General features: G+C 55.2%; 1 protein-coding gene and 1 long non-coding RNA gene across 4 annotated transcripts in view; one reads left to right on the top strand and one right to left on the bottom strand.

The window, feature by feature from the left end:
• The window catches only part of ADGRL1 (adhesion G protein-coupled receptor L1), a 49814-nt gene extending 43792 nt beyond the window's left edge, over positions 1-6022 (bottom strand). For all 3 annotated transcript variants that reach the window (XM_043911227.1, XM_043911228.1, XM_043911229.1), the window contains exon 1: positions 5233-6022. The gene's annotated coding sequence lies outside the window, so the exon portion shown is untranslated. The remainder of the gene's footprint in view (positions 1-5232) is intronic.
• A 493-nt stretch (positions 6023-6515) lies between these two features.
• LOC122699372 lies at positions 6516-23429 on the top strand. The gene is made up of 3 exons (XR_006342602.1): positions 6516-6694; positions 20052-20255; positions 23095-23429. It is a non-coding gene; the product is annotated as an uncharacterized LOC122699372 (long non-coding RNA).
• The last annotated feature ends 339 nt before the right edge of the window (positions 23430-23768 follow it).

Here is a 23768-nt window from a genome sequence, read left to right as displayed (position 1 = left end):
TCTGGGAAGGTGAGGAAGGAGCCACAGAGGTGCCCAGGGAGGAGAAGAGCATTCCAGGCAGCAAGCATGGCTTGTGCAAAGGCCCTGGGGCTGTTCGGGGGGGCCAGTGTGTTTGACAACCAGTGAGAGTGGGCACAGGGCAATGGCAGGGGGTGTGGGCAGGGAGGTGAAAGGGACAAACAACACCAGACTCGCCCCTCTGCTGATGAGGGTGCATTCAAGGGCACCCTGACCTCCATCACCAGGGGCAAAAAAGGGTGGGTGGGTCTGCCAGGGTGGGAGTTGACCACCTATGGACTGGGCACTGCCCCTGGTCAATGAGCTTGGCTGCTTTCAAAGGATTAAGAAAAAGTGGCAGCAGAAGTTTATGCAACAGAGCTGGTAAGCCCACCAATGTCTCCAACACTGGCTGCCTGGGTCTTCACAGAGGGAGTCTGCAGACCCTTGATCTAGAGCAGTGGTACTCACCTGGGAGGGCCCATGATTTTGCCCCTCTCCACAGGCTGTTTGGCAAAATCTGGAGGCCTTTTAGGTGTCACAACTCGGGGGTGGGGGGATGCTCCTGGATACCAGGGCGTAGAGGGTGGAGGCGAAGGATGCTGAAAAGTCCAGGCCTCCTCCCAAAGAATGAATGACACAGCCCCAATGTCAGGAACGCCATGGCTGGGAGACCCTGTCCTGGGCCCCAAGCCTGTCTGCCTCACCTCCCTGACCCCAGATAGGACCACCCACCTGGCTTCCTGGTCTGCCTGGTATTTTTAGCCTTGGAGGGAAAGGCCCTGGCTGTTTTTAGTTTTGGGAAGCGGGGGAACAAGGCTATTTTTAGCCTGAGCATCTAATTATTGCAACTTTTATCTTCCCCAAATTTTGGATTTGGGGGAGGATGGTGTGGGGGGGGAGGCGCAGTAGTAAAGAGCTCGGGTGCCTATGCAGGAGACGCAAGACACGCGGGTTCAATCCCTGGGTCGGGAAGATCCCCTGGAGGAGGGCATGACAACCCATTCCAGTATCCTTGCCTGGAAAACCCCATGGACAGAGGAGCCTGGCAGGCCACTGTCCATGAGGTCGCAAAGGACCGGACATGACTGAACGACTGAGCACTGCGCTGAGGTGGGCGGCGGACGGGGCTTTTGCTTGGCTGATTTCCTAGGATCTGAAACAAGGTTGGGGGGGGGGTCCCATCATCCTATGAGAGTCTGAGTCAGTGTCCCCCTGGATCAAAGCTGCTCAGGCCTTGACCGTGACACTCCTACCCCCAGCAAGGGCTGGAGCCCCCACATGACCCTCTGGGCTCTAAACCCTATATGCACACTGCCCCACGCCTGCCCACAGGGACACCCTCACACACTGGGCACCCATGAAGCCCTCTCAGGGAGCTGCCTCACAAGTGGGTGCATGGGACAGGTGCCGAGCTGGCCTTCCCCAAGAGGACCAGGGTCTACAGGGACCCCTCAATGTGCAAAGCCAGGGAAGGGGAGTCCCTTGGGGCCTCTGTCCTTTGAGAGGTGACCCCCTCCTCCATTCACTCAGCTAAGAGTTCTCAAGCGCCTACTGTGAGCCCGGCCTGAGTCTAGGCACCTGGCGTCCAAAAGCAAACCAGGAACAAATTCCCCAAGAGCTTGGGTCCTGGTCGGGGAAGACAGACAATAAACCAACAAACACAATAAATCAGTAAATTACAGAATGTGTGAAAAGTCATCCTTGTTAGGGAAAAGTCAGGAGGCGGGTGGGAGGCTGAAATTTTAAACAGGTTGCATGGGGTAAATAAAGGTTACTGAGGAGAGGACATCCGATGTGGGTGAGGGAGCAAAAGCTTTGCATGTCAGGGGAGGGGCCCAGGCGAAGGAGCCGCCAGTGCAAAGGGCCTGTGGTTGAACTGCATGCCTAGGAGCAGTGAGGAGAGGGGGGCGAGGTGGAAGGGGTGACAGGGAAGATCACAAAGGTCTGGACCCTGGGACACCCCATGCTCGGGGTGCCAAGATGAAGGGCCTGCCCCTCCCCAGCTGGGACTCTGGGTGTTCTGGATGGAGAGATATATGCCTTTTCCCCAAATCTTATGACAGGAGCCCCTTGACTGAAATTGCTCGCGTCACTAGACTGTGAGCTCCCTGAGGACAGGACTGGGGTACTGTCCCCCTGGAGTCCCCAGCACAGCGCTGAGTGAAAAAGACACTTGGCAAATATTCACGGGTTTCATGAAGAGGTCTGCCCAGCTTTGCTCCCAGGAGCCACACATGCACACACTTGCAGGTGCACACAAGACACAGACAGCCCCTGACACATGGAAACACACACACATCCCCTCTGCAAAACTCACAAACACTAGAACCCAGGAGACCCTTATGAACACGCGACCAGCCTGTCGGACACGTGGCCACATGCAGGCTCGTCCAGGTTACCATCCTAATCACAGCACAGGTACCACAGGTCACAGCAGCCTGGATTCTCAGGGCGGTGGGACCCGCTCCCAGGCTTCTGTTCCGCAGCCCCCCCTCCCACCTGGGACCCCGCTTTCTCTTTCATCAGGGTGGCTGAGCCCAGGGCTGGGAGGGGCGCTGGTGCAGTCAGGTACAGTTCCGGACCCAGGGAACCCCCATCTCAGGAGCATCATCCCCCTCCTCACCTCCCTGGAGGGTATGGAGGAGGGGAACTGTCTGGCGTCTGGAAATTGAATCCTTGCGAGGAGCCCACACAGAAATCAGAGCCTTCTGTGTGTCCTTGGTCACACGTCTGGGTCTGGCTGGAGAGGTAGGAGGGGGCAGTGACTGACAACTTCAGCTCCCTGTGGCCAGGAGGGGCTGGGACAGGGACAGCGGGGAGACCGCTCCTCCTGTTCTCCACCAGGGGCACCCCCTCTGGTGCCAGGCAGCACAGCCTCCTGGGGTTGGCACCCCCACCCCGATGCCCAGGCTGGGGCTGAAGCACCACGCTCTCTCCTGTCAGCCCCCCACATGCAGGTGATGCCCGAGCCAGGACCAGACCACTTGATGCAGACAGACTCCAGAGGGGCCATGCCCCCCCCAGCTCTCCCCCTATGGCCCGCCTCCCAGGAGAAGGGGCTCCCCAGGGCAGGCTGGGAATAGAAACCAGGCTGCCAGTCTCCTGCCTTCCACCTCCTCCCTGCAGGCCCCACGGCCCAGGTGCGGCTGGTCCCCAGCTCCCTGCCCTCCCCCAAGCCTGGGCATCCTCTCCACGCCCAAGGGCAGCAATCAGGGGCTTGGGACGGGCACCCCAAGGAGAGCAGGAGTGACAAGCATGGGGTGAGCTGAGGCCCTGAGGGAGTTCCCTGAGGCAGAGGAGGAAGAAGGTGGCAAGGCCAGTGGGGAGGCCGGGCACTCACATGTGAGCACACACTTATGTGGCTTGGTGCATGGGGGCCGTTGCTGCCAGCCAGGGATCGAATTAGTTCCCTTTTCCGCTTTCCAGATGATTTTTCATCTCTGTAATTAATGGGCAAGTCAGTTCTGAACGGCATGGCAGGCAAATTACTAGTTAGGAAAATCACGGATAATTTTCTCGATATGATAATGAAGGTTGTATTCCTTCTCTTATTCTCCCTGTTTTCATCCTACTTTTAAGTAATAAAATCGGCATTAGAATTTGGGGGTGGGGGAATGGGGAAGAAGGAGAAGTCACCTGCCCCCACAGCTGGGGCCTGACTCAGGCCCCATGGAGAGTGCCCAGTCCCTGGCCACCAGGCAGATGGAGGGAATGAGAGACCTGGGGGCCCTCCGTGGGACACCCGGATGACCCATTCAGGGCGCCAGGCCTAGGAGACCAGGTGGAGGGCGGGCAGCTCCCAGGCTGTTAGGCCCAGGGGTGAAGGAGTTGGGGTCTGGGGTCAGGTTACAGGTTCCCGCCCGGCCCTTGGGTGCTTGGAGTGGGGGGCAGGGATCACCCGCCTGTCGCCCAAGCAGGATTGAGATCCACCAGCCCTGAGCAGACATCTACTCTCAAGTGTCCCCCATATCTGTCCCCCAGACTGTCCAAACCCCTCTCATCGATGACTCCTGTAGCAGCGAAGAGAACAGGGCAAGCCGAGAGGGAGAGAGAGGCAGAGAAAAAGAGAGAGGCGGAAAGGCAACCAGCCATCTTGGCAGCCATCTTGAACCCCTCCCCCCTCCCCCCCCCGCCCCCCCCCCCGCTCCCCACATGTTGGGATGTGGGCAGAGGAACCCAGGCCCCGGGTTCTGCAGGAACCAGGAGGAAAGGGGGCCCCGTCTCAAGGCTGCGATGGAGGGACACCCACTCAGCTGCCATGGCTGTGTGTGCGCGCGGGGGGCGGGGGTGGAGAGATGGGGGAGGGAGGAGCGGACGGCGAGGAAGGGACAGTGAGGGGCCGGGCAGGGATGGGGCTGGGTGCCGACCGAGACTGGAAGGTTAGGGCCGGGGGGGTGTGTGAGGGCTGTGTGCTGGCGGGGGGCGGTGTGCCTGTGGGGCCACTTTTTGGCCACGGCGGGAGCACACACACAGCGCTGCCCAGGCTCTTCTGGCACCGACTCCCGTCCCAGGCAGATGGAAAGATGACAATTGAAACCCCAAGCTCTACTCGGCGAACACCTGGGAGAGTGGGAGCGCTGGCCCTCAAAGCCCGAATCCGGGTGGATGAAACCCAACAGCTTCCCAGGCTTAACCGGGTACCGCGGAGGGAAGATGCTGTCGACGGCTACAGCTCGCCAGACACCCAGACAGACCCCTCCCCATCCCCCGCGCCTCTGCCTCCCAGAGAAAAACAACCCCCAGCCCGGCTTCGTGGGGTGCCAGCCCCCGACACGGCTCCTCCGGGAGCTGGGGCCGGCGCGCGGCGCGCACACGCACCCTCTCCGCTCACACCCAGACACCTACACAAACAGGGCGCCAAGCACCCGCGCGCACACGCACCGGGGACACGCAGGCACTGCCGCGCCGCTTCCCCACAAAGGCTGGCGCGCGCGCGGGCACACGCAGCCACGCGCGGGCACACTTGCGGTCCCCTCCCCCCACGGGCACCCCGCGGCCGCGCATCCGCACCCCCGACAGTCCACCGGGGTTGCACCTCTCGGCCCCCTCACCGGTGGGGTGAGGTGCAGGCCGCCCTCCATCCCCCTCGCGCTCAGGTGCTGTGACCCGCGGCTCCAGCATCCCCTCCCCCTTCCTGGCCCGGACAGGCCCCGGCTCCCATCCTCCCTACCTCGGCCCCCACACCTGGCCCAGGTACGGCGTCCCCCTCACCCGGGGTCCTCAGACACTCACCTGTCCAGCGCCGCTCCGGGGTCGGCCTTGCGCGTCTCTCCTGCGGCTCCGCGAACCCAGGACCCCCGCCCGGCACATCTCCCGGAGCCGGGATAGGGGGGAAATCGGGCGAGGGGTGGCGGGGCCCAGAACCGCTGTCACCAACCAAAAATTAGAAAAAAAAAAAAAAAAAAAGAAGCGGATTACACAGCTCCAAAGGCGGCCCCCTCGCGGCGGCAGAGACTCGGGGCTGGGGGCGAGCGTCCGCGCCCCTCCCGGAGAGGGAGGCGGCGGAGGCGGCGGGGCGGGGGCGGCGTCAGAGCTCCGGGGGCTGGGGCGAGGCGGAGCCCCCCAAGGCGGCGCCAACAGCTGCCCGCATCTTCCCCGCAGCTCCGCGGCCCCGACGGAGGCGGCACGTGTGCGCCCAGGCGACTTCCCAGCCCCCTCCGACGGCGGTAGCCGAGGGGTTAACGGGGCAGCTAGGAAGCCCCTGCAGCCCCCCGCCGCCCGGCGGCGCCGCTCCGGGGCCCACGCGGCCCCATTCGCCGGGGCCTCCTCGGCAGACGGCGGGGCGGGGGCGCCGCAGCGCCGACAACTCCCGCGCCGACGGCTCGGGCTCCCCGCAGTGGCCACGGGGGGCTCGGGTAGGGGGCGGGCGGCGCGGAGCTTGTTGGGGGGTGGCGCGGTTGTAGGCGGGCGCGGCGGCGTCGCGCCCCCGGGGTGGCCGGATTGGGGGGCGCCGGGCCGGGCCCGTGGGCACCGCAGGACGCGCGGACCGAGCGGGCGCCGGGCACCAGCAATGACAAGCCGCCTGCTCGCCCCTCTCCCCGGCGCACCCGCTCCGGGAGGGGGGCGGCGGGCACGCGCAAAACCCGGCCCGGAGCCGCCGCCCGGGACCGGCCGCTGCAACCTGCCCAAGCGCACCGGAGGCCGGTCCGAAAACCCGGGATGGACTTTCCTCCCCTTCGACCCCCACCTCTAGCCCTTATGGAAAAACCGGGAGAGGGAAGGAGATACGCTGGATCCCCGCGTTGGAACGGGAAGTGGGGGAGGGGAGACAGGCTCGAGGAAGACCTGGAGCGGATTTTGCAGGTAGTGGAGTAAAGGCGCTTTGCCCGGTGAGGGGAGAAATGGGAGCGATCTGGAAGGGGTCTGCAAAACCCGGGTTGGATTAGACAGAGATGGGAGGAACGAAGGCAACTGCGACAGGGCCAAATGCACCCCGGGCACGCAAATTTCGGGCCGGATTCTTCCTCGGGAGACGGAGTAATGCGTCATGCCTAATGCAGTGGGAACAAGTAAGACCTGGCCTAGAGTTCCCAAACCTGGGCTCGCAGGGGGCTCCGGGAGGGGGCTATTTAGTGGCTGAGGCGGCGTGGACTGCCCTCGTCTTCCTGGCAGCGACGTGCAAGAAGGAGGGGCAAAAGGAGGGCTGGACTCGGGCACGAAAGGATCTGGAGCGCCGACTGCACGAAGCAGGCAGGTAAAAGCAGTTTCAGGATCCAGGGACGATGCGAAGGGAATGCAATGAGGAGGCCGCTACCCTGGGAGACCAGACCTACAATATAAGGCAAGGGAGGACCGCAAAGCCAGGACTGGAGTATACGGGATGGGACAAGACCCTAGCTAAAGATCTGTGGCAACTGGTCAAGGACTGGCAACCGACCGGGTCGCACCGGAGAGGGTGGGTGTTTGGGGGAGGTTAGTATCTATAAACGCCTCAAAGGTCTTGCTTTGGGTGGTGGTGGGGAGGCGACAAGAGAAAAAATTGAATTTTAGGCTTTTGGCAAGAACAAAAACTCGATATGGATTTCCGCAGCTGAGCAACTATACTGCAGCTGGTGGACTTGAAGTAGGACAAGGAACCAGCGGGTTCCTAGGCATCTGGCCGAGTGAGGCCTGGGGCCGGCTTCATGCTGAAGCTGCAGAAGGGAGCCCCTCACCCCATCTCCCTGGCTGGGGAAAGCAGTCCGACTTGGCATGAATCCCTGGAGCCAGAGCTGTGACTGCCAAGGCCCACAGTGGGGGCTATAAAACCGGGCCCCAGGCCAAAAATAGGCACTTTGGCAGAATAGACAGCTCAGTGCAGGGTGGGGGCTGAGGAAAAACTAGAGGGGGGCGGGTACTAGAAGGTCCTGAGAGGTAAGATCCGGTGAGGATCTCGGGAGAGCGGACCTGGAAGCCTGGCGTTTTATGAAGGATGGGTGCAAGGGGAAGACTGATGGATGGGAAGGAGCAAATCCCTGGTTTGGATCCTCAGGGAAGGGAATCATCCAGTGGAGGTCTAATTAGAACACCGGCCAGAGCCTACAAAGAAAGTCCGGGCTGAATCTCAGGTAGACAGAGAGCGGGCAATAGTGGGGAGAGTGGGGCAGACAAGTCCGGACCTGGATTATAGAGGAAGGGGATGTGCTGAGGATGAGGAAGATGGCAAACCCTGGTCTCCATCTCCAGGGAAGAGAATGCATTGCCATTCCAACTTGGCTTTGCAGAATGGATGAGGAATTGGGAAACAGCGTGGAAGTAGCAGTGGAAAGGGTTGGGGTGATAAATAGACAAAACTTGGGGCAGGCTTAGAGGGGAACTATAAAAATCTAAGAAACCCTAAGAGGAACATCTGCAAATGAATGAACCCGTCCTCTAAGAATCCCTTCCCAGAAGCCTGAATTTAGGGAAAAGCAGAGACTCCCCAGGTGGTACAGTGATAAAGAACCCACCTGCCAGTGCAGGAGATGCTAGAGATGCGGGTTGGATCCCTGGGTCAGGAAGATACCCTGGAGAAGGGAATGACAACCCACTCCAGTATTCTTGCCTGGAAAATTCCATGGACACAGTCTACAGTCCATGGGGTCGCAGAGCCGAACAGGACGGAGTCACTGAGCACGCAGAGAAGCCAGACTTCCATGCTGACCGGGTAACCAGGGGCTACCTCTATGGCCACCACCCTCCACCTGCTTCTGTGGGCGACCATCATTTCAGGACTGGGCAGGGATTCTCATAGCCTGGAACTGGGGCCAGATCCAGCCGGCAGACTTCAGGGGTGGAGACAGTAGGTGGGCTAACTTCATTCTGCCTTCACACCCAGGGTTCCGTGGCTGTAGACCTTGGGCCTTAAATATGGACGGCCAGGGCTATCGGCTGGATCTAAGGGACCAAATATGTATGAAGTGGAGGTTGGTGGCTGCGGAGGGGGTCCCATCCATCTATGGTTGGTGCAGTACCAGGATGGGAGAATGGGGGAGGTTCGGCTTCTCCACGCGTCAGTTCCCCACTTTGAAATATCTCCGCAGCACCTGGTAGGATCCATGAAAGGCTTTAGGGGTGCTGGGGAGAAGGGGAGGTACCACAGGGGGCAACCAGGAACCCTCCTCCCACATCCACACAGCCAGCTTTCTATAAACCTGGCAGGATTGAAAGGGGGAAAAACGTGCAGCTCAGGGAAGGCTGAGCATCTCCAGAGCCCCGTGGCTCCTAGTCCTCCCATCAGCCCGCCGTCCAGCCCTGAGTAGCCCACCCACCTGCTCTATGGAGGGACCCTCGGAACCAATGAATGTGCCTGGGGGACGGTACTAACTTGCGTTCTTCAGTCGCTATGAGAAGCGGTGTTTTTAGTTTATACGAGGGAGAGGAGTGCCATGCTTTAAGGAACCCCCGACTCAGTTTGGAAAAATCCTGGCCAGGACCCCCCTCCCCCAAACCCTCCTCTTTTCCCCCAAAGCCCGTGGTCAGCAGAGCGCCCCGTGTTGTGGCCGGGATCGGTTTCACTAGCTTCCATTCTATCGCGGTTTTTAGTCCTCGCGGTGAGGGGCTCAAGAGGCGAAGGATGAGTAGAGGCTGGAGGAGCGAAAGAACCCCAGCGCTTCTCCCCGAAGACCCTCGGCTGCGCAGCCGCAGTGGAGGCCGCGCCAGCAGCCAGGCTCCAGAAACTAACGCGTCCGCGCGCGCGCAGTCTCGCCCCAGCTCCCGGCGCCCAGCACCGCGCGTGTCCGTACCCGCGCCCAGGACGCCCTACTCCCAAGGCGCTTCTCTCTTTGCGCATCCTACCTGTGCCTCGGGATTCTCACGCTCAGGGTGACCCGCGTCTTGGATACCCAACGTCCTGTGCATCCGGCGCCTGGACATCCACTTTTCTCTGTACCCTGTGCCAGAAAACCCTCACACCCAGGTGGCCCGCGCCTAGGACACCCCACGTACGGATCTCCCGGCGTCTTGGAGACCCTACATTCTGCTCATCTAGCACTTGGGGCACCCTGACCTCAGACGTGGATAGCTCTGCTCACCTGTGCCCTCTACCCTCCTCCTGTGTCCACGTGTGTAGAGCTCCAGTGCTGACCGACTTGGGTGCTGCGTTCCTCCACCTTCCTCTGTCCCCGATCCTCTGAGTCCTCTACCTCAGAGCTGGCGCCCTCAGTAGTGGGTGTCCTGTTTCTTCGTGTTCCTTAGGTCCGTGTGCCGGAGGTGCGGGAATGGGGTGGAGGGGAGCAGACCCTTAGAACCCATGTGAGGGCGGCGCAGGGGTTGGGGTTGGCAATGAAACACATTCCTGGTCTCAGGAAAAATGCTCAGACCTCCACTGCCCACCAGGTACCCCCAGCCCAGATTTACCTAGAGCCCACTCGGCCAGCATGTACGACCCTGAGGGGCTTCTCATGCAGTTAGTGTATTCATTCCTTCCATTTACTCCTCAAACACAGAGGATCCCTTGCAGTCTTTAGTGGCTGGGGGCTAGATGTTGAGAATGCCCTAGCATCTTGCCAGTAAGACTGGAGTTCCTCTCAGGGGCATCCCTGTTCAGTGGGTGAGGCAGGCACAGAAAGCATAATGGAAATAACCCCGGAAAGTGAGCAGGGTGCTAGGGGAATGGATGGTCAACTGTCCAAGCCTTGAGGGGTGGGTGGGATGGAGTTCTGTGTGCCCCTGGCTCTCCTGGAGGCTTCCCGTACCCCCACCTGGGGCACTGCCAGAGCCCCATCCTGTCCCATGTACCTCCGCTCAAGTGAAAAGGCAGGTAAAGAGGTCTCAGAATTGAGCTGGGAGGATATTGTGTGGGTGGGGATTAATTCCAACTGCTGTCATTGTGGGGGCAAGGCAATGCATTCAGTCAACAAGCATGTGTTGAGCACCTACTGTGCACCCTGCATTTTGCTAGCCGCTGGGAACACAGCAGTGAATAAGGCAGACAAGCTTCTCTGTTCTTGGGACTGACATTCCAATCAGAAAGACAGATGAGAAATCAGACAATTAAAAGGTATAGGATGTTAGAGGATGATCAGTGCTATGGAAGAAAGTTAAGGAAGACACAGAACATGGTGATGGCTGCAGTTTTAGATAGAGGAGGTCAGGGGAGAGCTCACTAAGAAGGTGGTATTTGGATAAAGACTTAAAAGGAGTCCTGGGGAGATTGGGGGTGGTGGGGAAGGGGGTTCCAGGCAGAGAGAACAGCCTGTATAAAGGTCCTGAGGTGGAAACATGCTGGGTGTTCAAAGGATCAATGAGAGGGCCTGTGTGGCTGGAGGGAGGGAGTGAGGGCAAAAGGAGAGAGAGGTGAGGGTAGGGAGGTAATGGGCTAGATTGTGCTGGCCTGGTGTGCTTCAGGGAGAATTGGTTTTTAATCGGAGTCAACTGGGAGCAATGGAAGGTTCTAGGCAGAGGAGGGTTTCCCCCTGACTTATATGTTCTCAAGAACCCTCTGGCTGTGGGAAGATTTGAGAGGGAGCCAGGAGACTGGGGAGATGGATTCCACAGTCAATCCAGGTGAGAGGTGATGGAGGCCTGGAGTGCTGGGGAGAAAGGGTCGGATTTGAGGCACAGCCTGGGGACAGAGCCAATAGGACACCTTAGTCTTTGCATCCCCCTCCCCCAGCAGAACTTCTCAAATGTCATCTCTGGATCACACTGCGAACGCGTCACCTTCCCCACTCTCAAGAAGCAAGAGTCCAGGAAGCCACCCAAGTCCAGTCTGAGCAACAGCGGGCAGGCAGCAATGGTGGTCCATTCCCAGTAAGGCACCAACTGGGAGGAGAGGACAGTTGGGGTGCACTTCCCACCCCAACCGCTAGGGGCCGCTGCCCCGCTGCTCTGCGGCCGCCAGGTGAGGAGGCCCCGCCTCTTCCCCAGCAGGTGCTCTGGAGGCTTGGGCGAGAGGGCAGGGGACCAGGGTAAAGAGCGCGGGGCTGGGGGAGGAATTGGGGGGGGGGTGCGAAGGGACGAAATGGGGGTGAAGGGAGAGAGCTGAGCGAGGCCCACGTGGAGGATGCTGAAAGAGGGGAGGGAAAAACTGCCACGGCGAGGTTGGAGGAGTCAGGTGAGGAACCGGAGATGGTTGACGGTGCTTGGGAGAAAGGAGGGGCGGGGAGAGGAGTTGGGGAGGGGGGGAAACTGAGGGCATAGAGCAAAGTTGAGGGAGGGAAGACAGGTGAGCAGGTGAGGAGTCAGCGATGGTCCTGGAGGTGAGGTGGACGCGACTGGGGGACATTTGGAAAGTGCGTGGGGACCGCTGGGATGGCTGAGGGGTGGGCCTGGTCTGTGGGAGATGAAGGACCCCAGAGAAGGTGCCTGGCACTTTGCCGGTCGTGGGTGGTACGGACTGTGGGGGAGCCGGGAGGAGGATAGTTTCTCAGATCTTGACCCCATGGGTCAGAGATGGGGAGGAGCTTCTAAGGAGTGAGGTGTGCAGGCCAGGCTCCATGCAGGAGCACAGTTTGCTTCTGCAATCTGGCACTAGGGCTCTGCTTCATACCCTGTACCCCCATGGCCAGGATTCATGGTGCACTGAGCTGGGTGGTAAGCAGATGAATGAGGCAGAGGCAGTCCTGGTTGATTGGAAACCAGCAAGATGTCCACGGATGTGTGGGGTGGAAGACAGGGGCTGTGGGAGAGTTCAGGCCAGAGGCCCTCCCTAGCCAGGGGGCTCAGAGAAGGTTGCCCTGGGGAAGTGACTTGTAAGCAGAGAGCAAGAATCCATCAGCTGAACATAGAAGACCCTGATGGTCTTGGCAGAGAGGAGATTTTGAGGACATTGCCAAGAAAAATGCCAGCAGAGTCTAGGCTGCAGTAGAGCCATAGAAAGGGGAAAAAAGTGACGCCTGAGCTTGCACGGGCCAGGGACAGGGCCCTCAATGCCAGATGCTGACACGGGAACAAAAAACAGAAATGGGGCAGGTGTGAGGCAGTGAGGAGGGAGGGTGACAGCTGCGGGGAGCTGGAGATGCACCCCCCTTTTAAGCCAGCAGCCGCTTGCTACTCCTCAACTTCAGCTGAGAGCTACCATGTGGGAAGCCAGGCTCTTGGAATTGCTGGTATGGATTCTTCAAGAGAAGCTAGAAGTCAGGTGTTTTGTGTAAAATTCCCTCAGCTTTAATTCTCTCAGACCGATCTACTAATTGCTATCAATTGCTGTGACCCAGCAATTCCACGCCTGGGTTTATTCCCAATGGAAATAGGAGCTTCTGCCACTGAAAGACATACATACATACATGAATGTTCACAGCAGCTTCCTTCACCATCGCCAGATACTGGCCACTGGCCATGTGACCACTGACTGGCAAATGGGAAATTAATTGGAGTATATTCAATGGAATACAATACAGTGATGAAAAAGAAGAATGTATGAACACACACACAGCCCTGTGCGTGTTGCCCACGGGACACAAATAGGATGCAATGCATGATGACATTCCTATCACTCAAGGACAGATAGAAGTAATCTGTGGAGCTGGGGAGCCCTGGGCTTCCTAACCATGGACCACTGACATTAGGGCTGGCTGATTCTTTGCTGCATGCGGCCTATCCTGTGCATTGGAAGATGTTGAAAAGTGTCCGCGTCTTCTCCCCCACCAGATGCCAATAGCATTTGCCTAGTTGTACCCTCCCTTGTTGCGGGGCCGGGGTGGGGGGCACAGTCAGCTTTAGGTGAGGATCACTGGGAAAGTGATTTTTAAAGATTTATTTATTTTATGTTTTGGCTGTGGTGGGTCTTCGCTGCTGCTCACGGGCTTTCTCTGGTTGTGGCGGGAGCAGCAGCTACTCTTCATTGCTGTGTGCGGGATTCTCATTGCGGTGGCTTCCCCTGTGGTAGAGCACAAGCTCTAGGCATGCAGGCTTCAGTAGCCACAGCGAGTGGGCTCACTAGTTGTGGCACACTCAGCATGTGGGATCTTCCTGGCCCAGAGATCGAACCAGTGTCCTTTGCATTGCAAGGCAGATTCTTAACCACTGGACCACCAGGGAAGCCTGGGACAGTGATCTTTTGAGGTAAGACAATGATTAGAAATTGGCCTTGGAGAGCTCCCAAGGGACTGGAATATTCTCTATCTTGAGCTATGGTGATGATAAAGGTGGAACATATTTTTAAAATACACAGTGCTGTATTTTAGGAAGCACGTGCTTCAGGATAACAGAGTGAACCCTACGACATGGATGATGCTCCAAAACATGATGCTGAGAGAGAGAAGCCAGACACGAAAGGCCACAGGTTATGTGACTCCATTTATATAAAAAGTCCAGAAGAAGCAAATCCAGAGAGACAGAAAGCAGATGAGTGGTTGCTGGGGGCAGGGGTGAAGGGAGTGGGTAATGAGGAGTGGCTGCTAATGGGTCTGGGGTTTCCTTTGGAGTGATGGGAATGTTCTGGAATTAGATAGTGGCTCAGCACTACAAAAATACACTTAATTGTTCACTTGAAAATGGTTTATCTTGTGTCAATTTTACCTTAAAAACAAATTTTTTAAAAAGATTTTTGATGTGGACCATTTTTAAAGTCTTTATTGAATTGGTTACAACATTGTTTCTGTTTCATGTTTTGGTTTTTTGGCCCCAAGGCATGTGGGATCTTAACTCCCCAACCAGGGAGTGAACCCACACCCCCTGCATTGGAAGGCGAAGTCATAACCACTGGACTGCCAAAGAAGTCCCAGAATTTTTTTTTTTTTTTTTAATAGAGTTAACTCAAACAAGGTGAACAGGACTGGTGCCTGGACCAGCTTGGCCACTTTGCAATGGAGGGAGGGGATAGCGGGAAAGTGAGGTGATAGACAGCCTCTGTCCAGAGAAAGTGTGAAGCAAAGCGGGAACTGTGGGCCTTCTTGGAAAAGGGAGGGCTGAAGCAAAGAGTATGTCTTGGCTCAGGGGAGCGCTCTCTCTTAACCCAACCTGTCAGCCCTGGAAAGAAATCGCAGGCAGGTCAGAGGCCAGCCTGCGAGCTGTTGAAGGGAATACAGAGTTCTGACGGGTGGAAGAGAAATGACAACCGCCCAGCCCAGCCTGACGCCACTGAGGGATGATAAACACCCCCACAGTGCTTGCAGGGGGGCCGTGGGGATGTTCTCTGAGAGCTGAAAGGGGGCGATGGGGGCTCGCAGAGGAGCAGGCTTCCTGAGAGCTTGGCCTGCTCTGGAAACAGAAATCCATGGGGGACACCAGACCTATATGATTCCTTCCCACCCGCCCCCCCCCCCCCCCCCCGTTAGGGGATGGGAAGGGGAGAACCACCCACTGTGAGCAGCCAGAGACCAGGGGCCAGGGGATGGGCTTCCAGGATCTTGAGTCTCCACTGGCTTCAAAAAATTGAACGAGGGACTTCCCTGATGGTCCAGTGGCGAAGACTCCATGCTCCCAGTGCAGGGGACCCGGGTTCACACCCTGCTCAGGGAACTAGATCCCACATGCCACAACTAAAAAGAGTTTGTATGCCTCAACTAAGACCCAAAGCAGCCAAATAAATAAATAAAAATAAATATTAAAAACAAATTGAATGAGTGAAGAGAGAAAGCAAGCTAAAGGCTCCAGGAAGCTGGGGGTCCTGGCTGGTAGGGGCCAATGGTGACTCCCTCAAAATATGAACACCTGGAACCTGGGACTGTCACCTTATTTGGAAACAGTGCCCTTGCAGATGTAATTAAGACTCTTTCGATGGATGAGATCATCCTGGATTAGGGTGAGTCCTAAATCTAATGACAAGTGTCCTTAGAAGAGGAGAAGGGGTGAAGACAGAGGCAGAGATTGGAGTGATGTGGCCACAAGCCCAGAGCCACCAGAAGCTGGAAGAGGCCAGGAAGGATCCTCCCTTAGAACCTTTAGAGGGAGCACCACCCAGCTGACACCTTGAGGTCAACTTTGGACTTCAGAACGGTGAGGGCATAAATCCCTTGTTTTAAGTCACTCTGTTTATGGTCCTTTGTTATAGCAGCCCTAGGGAACTATAATAATAGAGGCCCTGATAGTCAATTCTCTGAACATTTACAAAGCCCCTGGAAGGGATCATGGTACAGTGGAGAAAGCAAACACAGGAATAAATTACTCCTATATATGCATATATACAAGGGTTTCCCCAACTCAATGGACATAAGTTTGAGCAAACTCCGGGAGATGCTGAAGGACAGGGAAGACTGGCGTGCTGCAGTCCATGGGGTCACAAAGAGTCGGACACAACAACAGGGCTTCCCAGATGGCGCAGTGGTAAAGGATCCGCCTGCCAATGCAGGAGATGCTGGTTCTATCCCTGGGTCGGGAAGATCCCCTGGAGAAGGAAACGGCAACTCAGACCAGTATTCTTACCTAGAAAATTCCGTGGATAAGAGGAGCCTGGTGGGCTGTAGTCCACGGAGTCGCAAAGAGTTGGACATGACTGACTGAGCACACATGCATAGATAGATAGATAGATAGATACAGGGCCATGCCATGAGGCTTTCGGGATCTTACTTCCCCGACCAAGGATTGAACCTGGGCTGTGGCAGTGAGCATGCTAAATCCTAACCACTGGACCGCAAGCAAATTCCTGGAGTCAGTGTGGAGGGATGGACATCCTGTGGGGCAGAGGACTGTCTAGGAACTCTATAGCAGGGGTGACATCACACAGCTGGTGATAACACACGCCACTACCTATAGGGGACAGCAGGTAATACAAATAGGCTGAGCAGTCAAGAAGGCGTCTGCATGAGCAATGGCACAGGTGACCTTCACTTCAGAGTCAAGGGGCATTCAGGAGTGGTGAGGACTGTGACACAGAATAGTAATAACTGCTAATGTTTATTAGCACTAAGTTCTTTCCTTACACAGTATTAACTCATTTATTTTCTCATCAACTCCAGAGTCAGGTGTTATCCCCGTTTACCAGAGGGCTTATTTGAGGCATAGAGGCTATAGGGCTAGAAACCAGTGGTATATTCAAACTGGGTAATTTGAGCAGAGTTAAATGATGGGACAGCATTACACAGCATGGACAATGTACCACAGGAACCACAAGGAATAATGCCACACCTTGGACTAGGACAAGTGGGAACTATTAGCACCCCTAGGTCTGAGGGGCCAGGGGAGTGAGCAGTTGCTATAAACTGGAGACATTACAGGCTGTGTGGATGAGGGAGACCTGTGACCTCCAACAGGGATGCGAGCAGCCCTCAGAAGCCACAGGGGCTGAACTGGGGAACAAATATCTCCCTCACTTCCCCTCCCCTCACTGGCTGAATCCAACCTGAGCCAGAGGACCCAGGAGCCCGTTGGTGTGGTCCACACAGCCCAGACCCCCAAGACACTAAGTTAGGTAGAGAAGCCAGGAGAATTGTTCTGAGAGGGGAAAGCGAAAGATTCCCGAGCAGTCAGCCGAGTGACTCTGGGTCCAGAGTTCCCTTAAACTCTTCACCATGTGAGAACTGGCAGACCTGTGCTGTCTCCTGGGGGTGGGGGCCGGCCTTACTGAGCACTGCCTCTGAGTTTCACAGAGGCTGTGTTTTTTGATGGAAAGCCAGGAATACAGATTTTTATGCAACAATCACCAGGTATTTAAGAGCTGGTAACTTATTACCATTTTACAAACCCTGCATGGGCAAGACAAATTGCAGGTGTGGGCTGGATTGGGCTCTGGGTGTCGAGCCCCTGGTTCAGAAGGTGAAAGCAGATCGTGCAGCATACCCAACTGTGGAAACTGGGAGCTTCAGAGAGGCAGCCGCGCCAAGCATCACGGGTGAGATGGGGACCACGGATCAGCCAGCTGGTTTGACTAGAAAGGGCCTGGGGCTCAGGGCAGGTGCGCTGGTGCAGGATGTTAGGGTGAAACTGAATAGGTGTTTTGGGGGGTCTAGATTGGGAGGGGCCACTGGAGTCACACTAACAGGTTTCAGCTTTGAAGGAGAGAAGCCACGGGTGGCTTTTAAACAGCCGAATGACTCAGTCATCCTCGGGTCTCTTCACCCCGAGGCTGGCTGTGGATCAGGCTTTCTTTGGGGGTAGAAGGACCGTGGCTCCACAGATGAGAGAAAGAAATGAAGGAGCCCCCTCCTTTGAGTGTGCTTACAGCTTGGCGAGGAGGGCAGATGCGTAAATAATAACCTCAGAACATGATGCGCGGGGGTAATGAGTTAGCCCACGTCTGTGGATATTTGATCAACTGTGTGTTCCGCACTGGGGATGAAGGGACAGGATGTGGTACTGCCTTCAAAGAAAGGGGCAGTGGATGGGGGAGGAAATAAAGGGAAAGGAAAATTTCAGGTGGTGATAAGAAAAGGTAAAACAGCAGAAGGTGATCAGGGAAGGCAGCCCACCAGCCCAGGCGGCAGGGCAGGCAGCGGGCAGGGAGACAGGGCGTCCTGGGTGGGTCCCCTGGGGCCCAGCAGCCTGGCCGCCTCCTCCCAGAGTTGCCCCCGTCACACCTGAGAACAAACCCAGGGCTGACATGGATTCCTGACTTGGAGCCCGAGCAGGGGGAGAAAAAACACCCATCTGTTCCTCCTCTGATGGAACGCGATTCTTCACCCAGTGCTTAAAACCCCGCGCTTCTCCCATTTCCTCTCGGCAGCCACGTGACGTGATATAAATCGCTGAAAATGGGTTTTCCCAGCCGGTTGCTGTGTTGTTTTAATAATGGTTCATTTTCTGCCCTGGGGAAAAAATATTCCGTGGAGAAATTGGGAGCTGGGGGCTCATTTTGTCTGTCTGTGTGTATGTGTGTGTGCACATGCACACACTTGTGCCTAGCGTTCCCTTAGAGAAGATTCCAGAATATCACTGGGACACCAAGTTACCTGTCTAATCGAGTGATGCCCAGCACATCCCCCTCACCTGGACAAAGGAATTCCTTCAGAAACCTGGGCATGTTCACCTGCTATGTGTGCGCTATATCTGAGCTAGATGCAAGGGTCACAGTAGTCTCCCAGGCCTGGCCTCCCTAGGCCAGCAGCATTCTGGAAGCAGGGAGATTGACATTTAAAAATAATTGTAAATTGTTGTAAAAAAATTGTAATAATTTAAAATAATTGGACTTCCCTGGTGGGACAGTGGATAAGAATCTGCCTGCCAATGCAGGGGATTGGGTTTAATCCCTGGTCCAGGAAGATCCCACATGCTGCAGAGCAACTAAGCCCAAACGCGGCAGCTATTGAGCCTGTGCTTCCCTGGTGCTCAGACAGTAAAGAATCTGCCTGCAATGCAGGAGACCCAGGTTCGATCCCTGGGTGGGAAGATCCCCTGGAGAAGGGCATGGCAACCCACTCCAGTATTCTCGCCCGGAGAATCCCATGGCCAGAGGAGCCTGGCGGGCTACAGTCTATGGTGTTGCAGAGTCGGACATGACTGAGCAACTAACACACACACACATACTAGACCCTGGGAGCCGCAACCACTGAAGTTGGCACACCCCAGAGCTCATGCTCTGCGACAAGAGAAGCCACGGCAGTGAGAAGCCTCCGTACCACAGCTGGAGGGTAGCCCTGGCTTGGCGCAACGAGGAAAAGCCCGAGCATAGCAGTGAAGACCCAGCACAGCCAAAGGTAAATAAAAGATAATAATTGTGTAAAACTGTGTGATTACAACCATGGAAACTCTTCAGGAGAGAGTTGGTGGTGTGATGGAGTGGATAGCACCCACTATAGGGACTTTGGGCATCACTACCACCCCATCCATGAAGGAAGAGACCCTCAAGCTGAAACTTGGAGGATAGAGTCGCATGAGGGAGTGCCATCCAGGTCGGGGGAGACTTCCTGGGCAAGCATCTTAAAGCTTGAAAGAATATGGTGCAGGCTCAGATCCAGGAGAAAAGTCACGGGTCCAGTGTAGGCAAGGGCTGAGTGGGTGACGGGGAGCAGTGTGTATCAGTGGGCAGAGACTTGGGGACTTTCTCCCTGTTTCTGGGTAGAGAGGGTTTCTCCATGAGATATAGCCATGACACTCTTGTGCATATTCAACCTTTAGTCTCAAGGCCAGTCCTTGCTTTGCCTATTTGGGAAGAGCAGCTCTGGGAGGCCATGTGGATTGTCAAGGTCACTGCCTCACCTTCCCCATCCCCAATCCTGTAGTGGGTTGGAGGGTGGCCCCTCTCCTAAAGATATGTCCACATTCTTACTGCCAGAACCTGTAGATGTGACCTTATTTGGAAAGAGAGTCACTGTGGATATCACTAAATTAAGAATCTTGACTTCTCTAGGGGATCTTCCCAACCCAGGGATTGGACTTGGGTCTCCTGCATTGCAGGTGGATTCTCTGCCATCTGAGCCACCAGGGACGCCTACACTAAGTGAAGAGAAAGACAAATATCATATGATATCACTTATATGCAGAATCAAAAAAATTATACAAATGAACTTATTTACAAAACAGACTCACACACTTAGAGAACAAACTATGGTTATCAGAGGAGAAGAGGGAAGGGAGATAGGGAATAGACTGGGAGTTTGGGATTGACATGTACACACTGCTATATTTAAAATAGATAACCAACAAGGACTGACTGTATAGCAAAAAAAAAAAAAAAGAATCTTAAGATGAGATCAAACTGGATTAGAATGAGCTCTAAATCTATTGACCAGAGTCCTTACATTTTGTTTGTTTCCTTTTTTGACGGCACCTCACAGCGTGCAGAACTTCCCTGAACCCATGTCCCCTGCATCGGAAACATGGAGCCTTAACCACCAGAACACCAGGGAATTCCTGACCAGCATCCTTAGAAGAGGAAGGGATTCTCACAAACACAGTGGAAGAGGCCACATGAAGATGGAGGCAGAAGCTGGGAGTGATGCAGTCACAAGCAAGGGACATCTGGAAACACCAGACGCTGGGTGAGGCCAAGAATGGACTCTCCCCAAAAGGCTACCTTGACTTTGGCCTGATGATACTGCTTATGAATTTTGGCCTGATGATTACTGCTCCAGAACTGTGAGAAAACAAATGTCTATAGGTTTTCTGGTTTGGTTTTGCTCTATTTATTTATTTAGCTGCATCAGGTCTCAGCTGTGGGTCAGAGGACTTTCACTGTGTCATGCAGGATCTTTTGTTGTGGGGCACGTTGTGGCATTGGGCTCAGCAGTTAAAGCGTTTGGGCTTCCGTAGTTGCAGCACGCAGGTTTAGTTGCCCTGTAGCGTGTGGGATTTTAGTACCCCAACTGGGGATTGAACTCCCATCCATCCCCTACATTGCAAGGCAGATTCTTAACCACTGGGCCACCAGGAAGTCCTGGGTTTGCTTTGTTTTTGTTTTCTGTGGCGTTTAAGCCTCCCAGATCGTGACTATTTGTTACAGCAGCCACCAGAAACGAGCACTTCTCTGTCCACGGGATTCTGCAGGCAAGAATACAGGAGCGGGCTGCCATGCCCTCCTCCAAGGGATCTTCCAGACCCCGGGATCAACCCTGCATCTCTTACATCTCCTGCATTGGCAGGTGGATGCTTTAACACTAATGCCACCTGGGAAGCCCAAATACATTCACTGTCCCCAGCAAACCATTCCAAGAGCTGTCTCTCCTCCCCAGCTCTGGGTCCTCCCCCTCTAATCCCCTCTCCTTCCTGCTCCAGTTGGCTTTTTGTCCCTGCCCAGCTGAGGAAAGGGCTCCATCCTGCTGAATTCAAGGGTGTTTTCTCAGCCTCCAAGATGCTATGCTCCCCGAGTCCTGCTTCCACTTCCCTGGCTGCCCCTGCTCATTGCCTTCTGCGATTCCTCCTCATCCCTTGTCCTTAATGTTGGAGAGAGAGCCATGGGGCTTGCCGTCTGGCTTCCTGTGTCTACTTCCAGTCAGCTCCCTGGGGATCTTGACCAGCCTTGAGGAGTTAAATGCCGCTTATATCTAACAATGGTATCTTCCAATGACACCTCCAGCTTGAGCCTCTCCACTGACCTTCAGCTGCCTCCCTGGGTGTTTGATGATGCCCAGGTATCATGTCTGAAACTGAGCTCATTTTAGAAAAATTATTATTTATTTGTGTGTCTTGGGCCACTCTGGGCCTCTGTTGCTGCACATGGGCTTTCTCTAGTTGTAGCAAGTGGGGGCTAATCTCTAGTTGTGGTTCATGGGCTTCAGTAGTTGTGGCTCCCCAGCTCTAGAGCAAGGGCTCAGCAGTTGTGGGGCATGGGCTTAGTTGCTCCACAGCATGTGGAACCTTCCCGGACCAGTAATCGAACCCATGTCCCCTGCATTTGAAGGTGGATTCTTAACCACTGGACCACCAGCGAAGTCCTGAAACAGTACTCTTGATCCCTCCACTCACCCCAAACATGCACCTCTCCTATCTTCCCCATCTCAGTTAATGGCAGCACCATTGTTCTCCATTAGGTAATGGGTGGAATAATGCCCCCCAATAATGTGCTGAAGAATTGATGCTTTTGAATTGTGGTGCTGGAGAAAACTGTTGAGTGTCCCTTGGACAGCAAGGAGATCAAACCAGTCAATCCTAAAGGAAATCAACCCTGGATATTCACTGGAAGGACTGATGCTGAAGTTCCAATACTTTGGCCACCTGACATGAAGAGCTGACTCATTGGAAAAGGCTCTGATGCTGGGAAAGATTGAGGGCAGGGGGAGAAGGGGCTGACAGAGGATGCCATGGTTAGATGGTATCACCGACTCAATGGACATGAGTTTGAGCAAACACCGGGAGATGGTGAAGGACAGGGAAGTCTGATGTGCTGCAGTCCATGGGGTCACAAAGAGTCAGACACAACTTAGGGACTGAACGACAATGCCTCCCAATTCACATTCAGCTGGAACCTCAGAATGTGACCTTATTTGGAAATAAGGTCTTTGCATATGTCGTTAGCCAAAGATCTTGAGATGGTATGTATTGGACCTAGTGAAAGTGTTAGACGCTGTTGTGTCTGACTCTTTTCATCCCCATAGACTGTAGCCCATCAGGTTCCTCTGTCCATGGAATTCTCCAGGCTAGAATATTGGAGTGGGTAACCATTCCCTCCTCCAGGGGATCTTCCCAATCCAGGGATCGAACCCAGGTCTCCTGCATTGCGGGCAGATTCTCTACTGTCTGAGTCACCTAGGGTGGGCTCTAAATCCAATGATGAGGCATCATTCTAAGAGGAGGCAAAGACACACAAGGAAAAAGATGGAGGTAGAGACTGGGGTGATGCAGCTGCAAGCCCAGGAAAGCCAAGGATGGCTGGCAGCCACCAAAAGCCAGGAGATAGGCAAGGAAGGATTCTCCCCTAGAGCCTTCAGAGGGATAACAGTCCTGCTCACACCTTGAACTCGTATTTCTAGCCTCCAGAACTGTAAGACAACACAATCCTGTTATCTTAAGCCAACAAGTTTGTGGTCCTTTATTACAGCAGCCCTAGGAAGCAAGCATAGCTGTGTTCTCCACGATGAGCTCTGAGACCCCTTGATTTGAGCACAAGTGATTTACCTGGAAGGCGACCGCAGGAAGCACTGGCGGGGAGGTGGGGGGGAGACAGGGGAAGGAGGGCATCCAGCTAAGAGTGGATGGATGGGGACTTCCCTGGTGGTCCAGTGGTTAAGAATCAGCCTTCCAATGCAGGGCATGTGGGTTTGATCCCTGGTTGGGGGATTAAGATCCCACTTACCAAAGGGCAACTATGCTTGCATGCTGCAACTAAAATCCCACCCAATCATTTTAAATAAATAAATGTGTGTTTGTTTGTTTGTTTTAAAGAGTGTAGGGCTTCCCAGGTGGCCCAGTGGTTAAGAATCTGCCCTGTAATGCAGCGGACACCAGGTTCCTTCCTGGTCTGGGAAGACCCCACATGCTGAGGGGCAACTATGACTGTGTGCCGCAACTCCTGAGCCCACGTGAGCAAGTACTGAAGGCTGTGTGCCCTGGAGCCTGAGCTCCGTGAGACAAGCCACCACAATGAGAAGCCCACGCGTTGCAACCAGAGACTACCCTTGCCAGCTGCAACTAGAGAAAGCCCTCAAGCAGCAACGAAGAGCCTGTGAGCTGCAACGAAGACCCAGCGCAGCCAAAAATAAATAAATGTTTAAAAATAATTCATTTCTTTTCTATTGAAGGATAATTGCTTTACAGAATTTTGCTGTTTCTGTCAAACCTCAACATGAATCAGCCATAGGTATACATATATCCCCTCCCTTTTGAAGCTCCCTCCCATCTCCCTCCCCATCCCACCCCTAAAAATAAATAAATTTTTAAAAAGAGCATATTCATGAGCAGGTCATACCGGAACACCTAGGACTTAATTCTCCCCCCGTCCCCGGAGACCTTAATTCTCCCTCCCCTCCTTGGAGGCGCCTGCACCTCAGAGTCATCTCATTGAGGGTTGAGGGAGCCGGGGTGTGTTCTGGGGTTGAAGGATGCTCGCAGGGGAACGG

This window comes from Cervus elaphus, chromosome 9 (genome assembly GCF_910594005.1).
Source record: "Cervus elaphus chromosome 9, mCerEla1.1, whole genome shotgun sequence".
NCBI classification, from domain to species: domain Eukaryota; kingdom Metazoa; phylum Chordata; class Mammalia; order Artiodactyla; family Cervidae; genus Cervus; species Cervus elaphus.
Note: the sequence above shows the minus strand (reverse complement) of the source record. Positions and strands in the feature narration are given on the sequence as shown.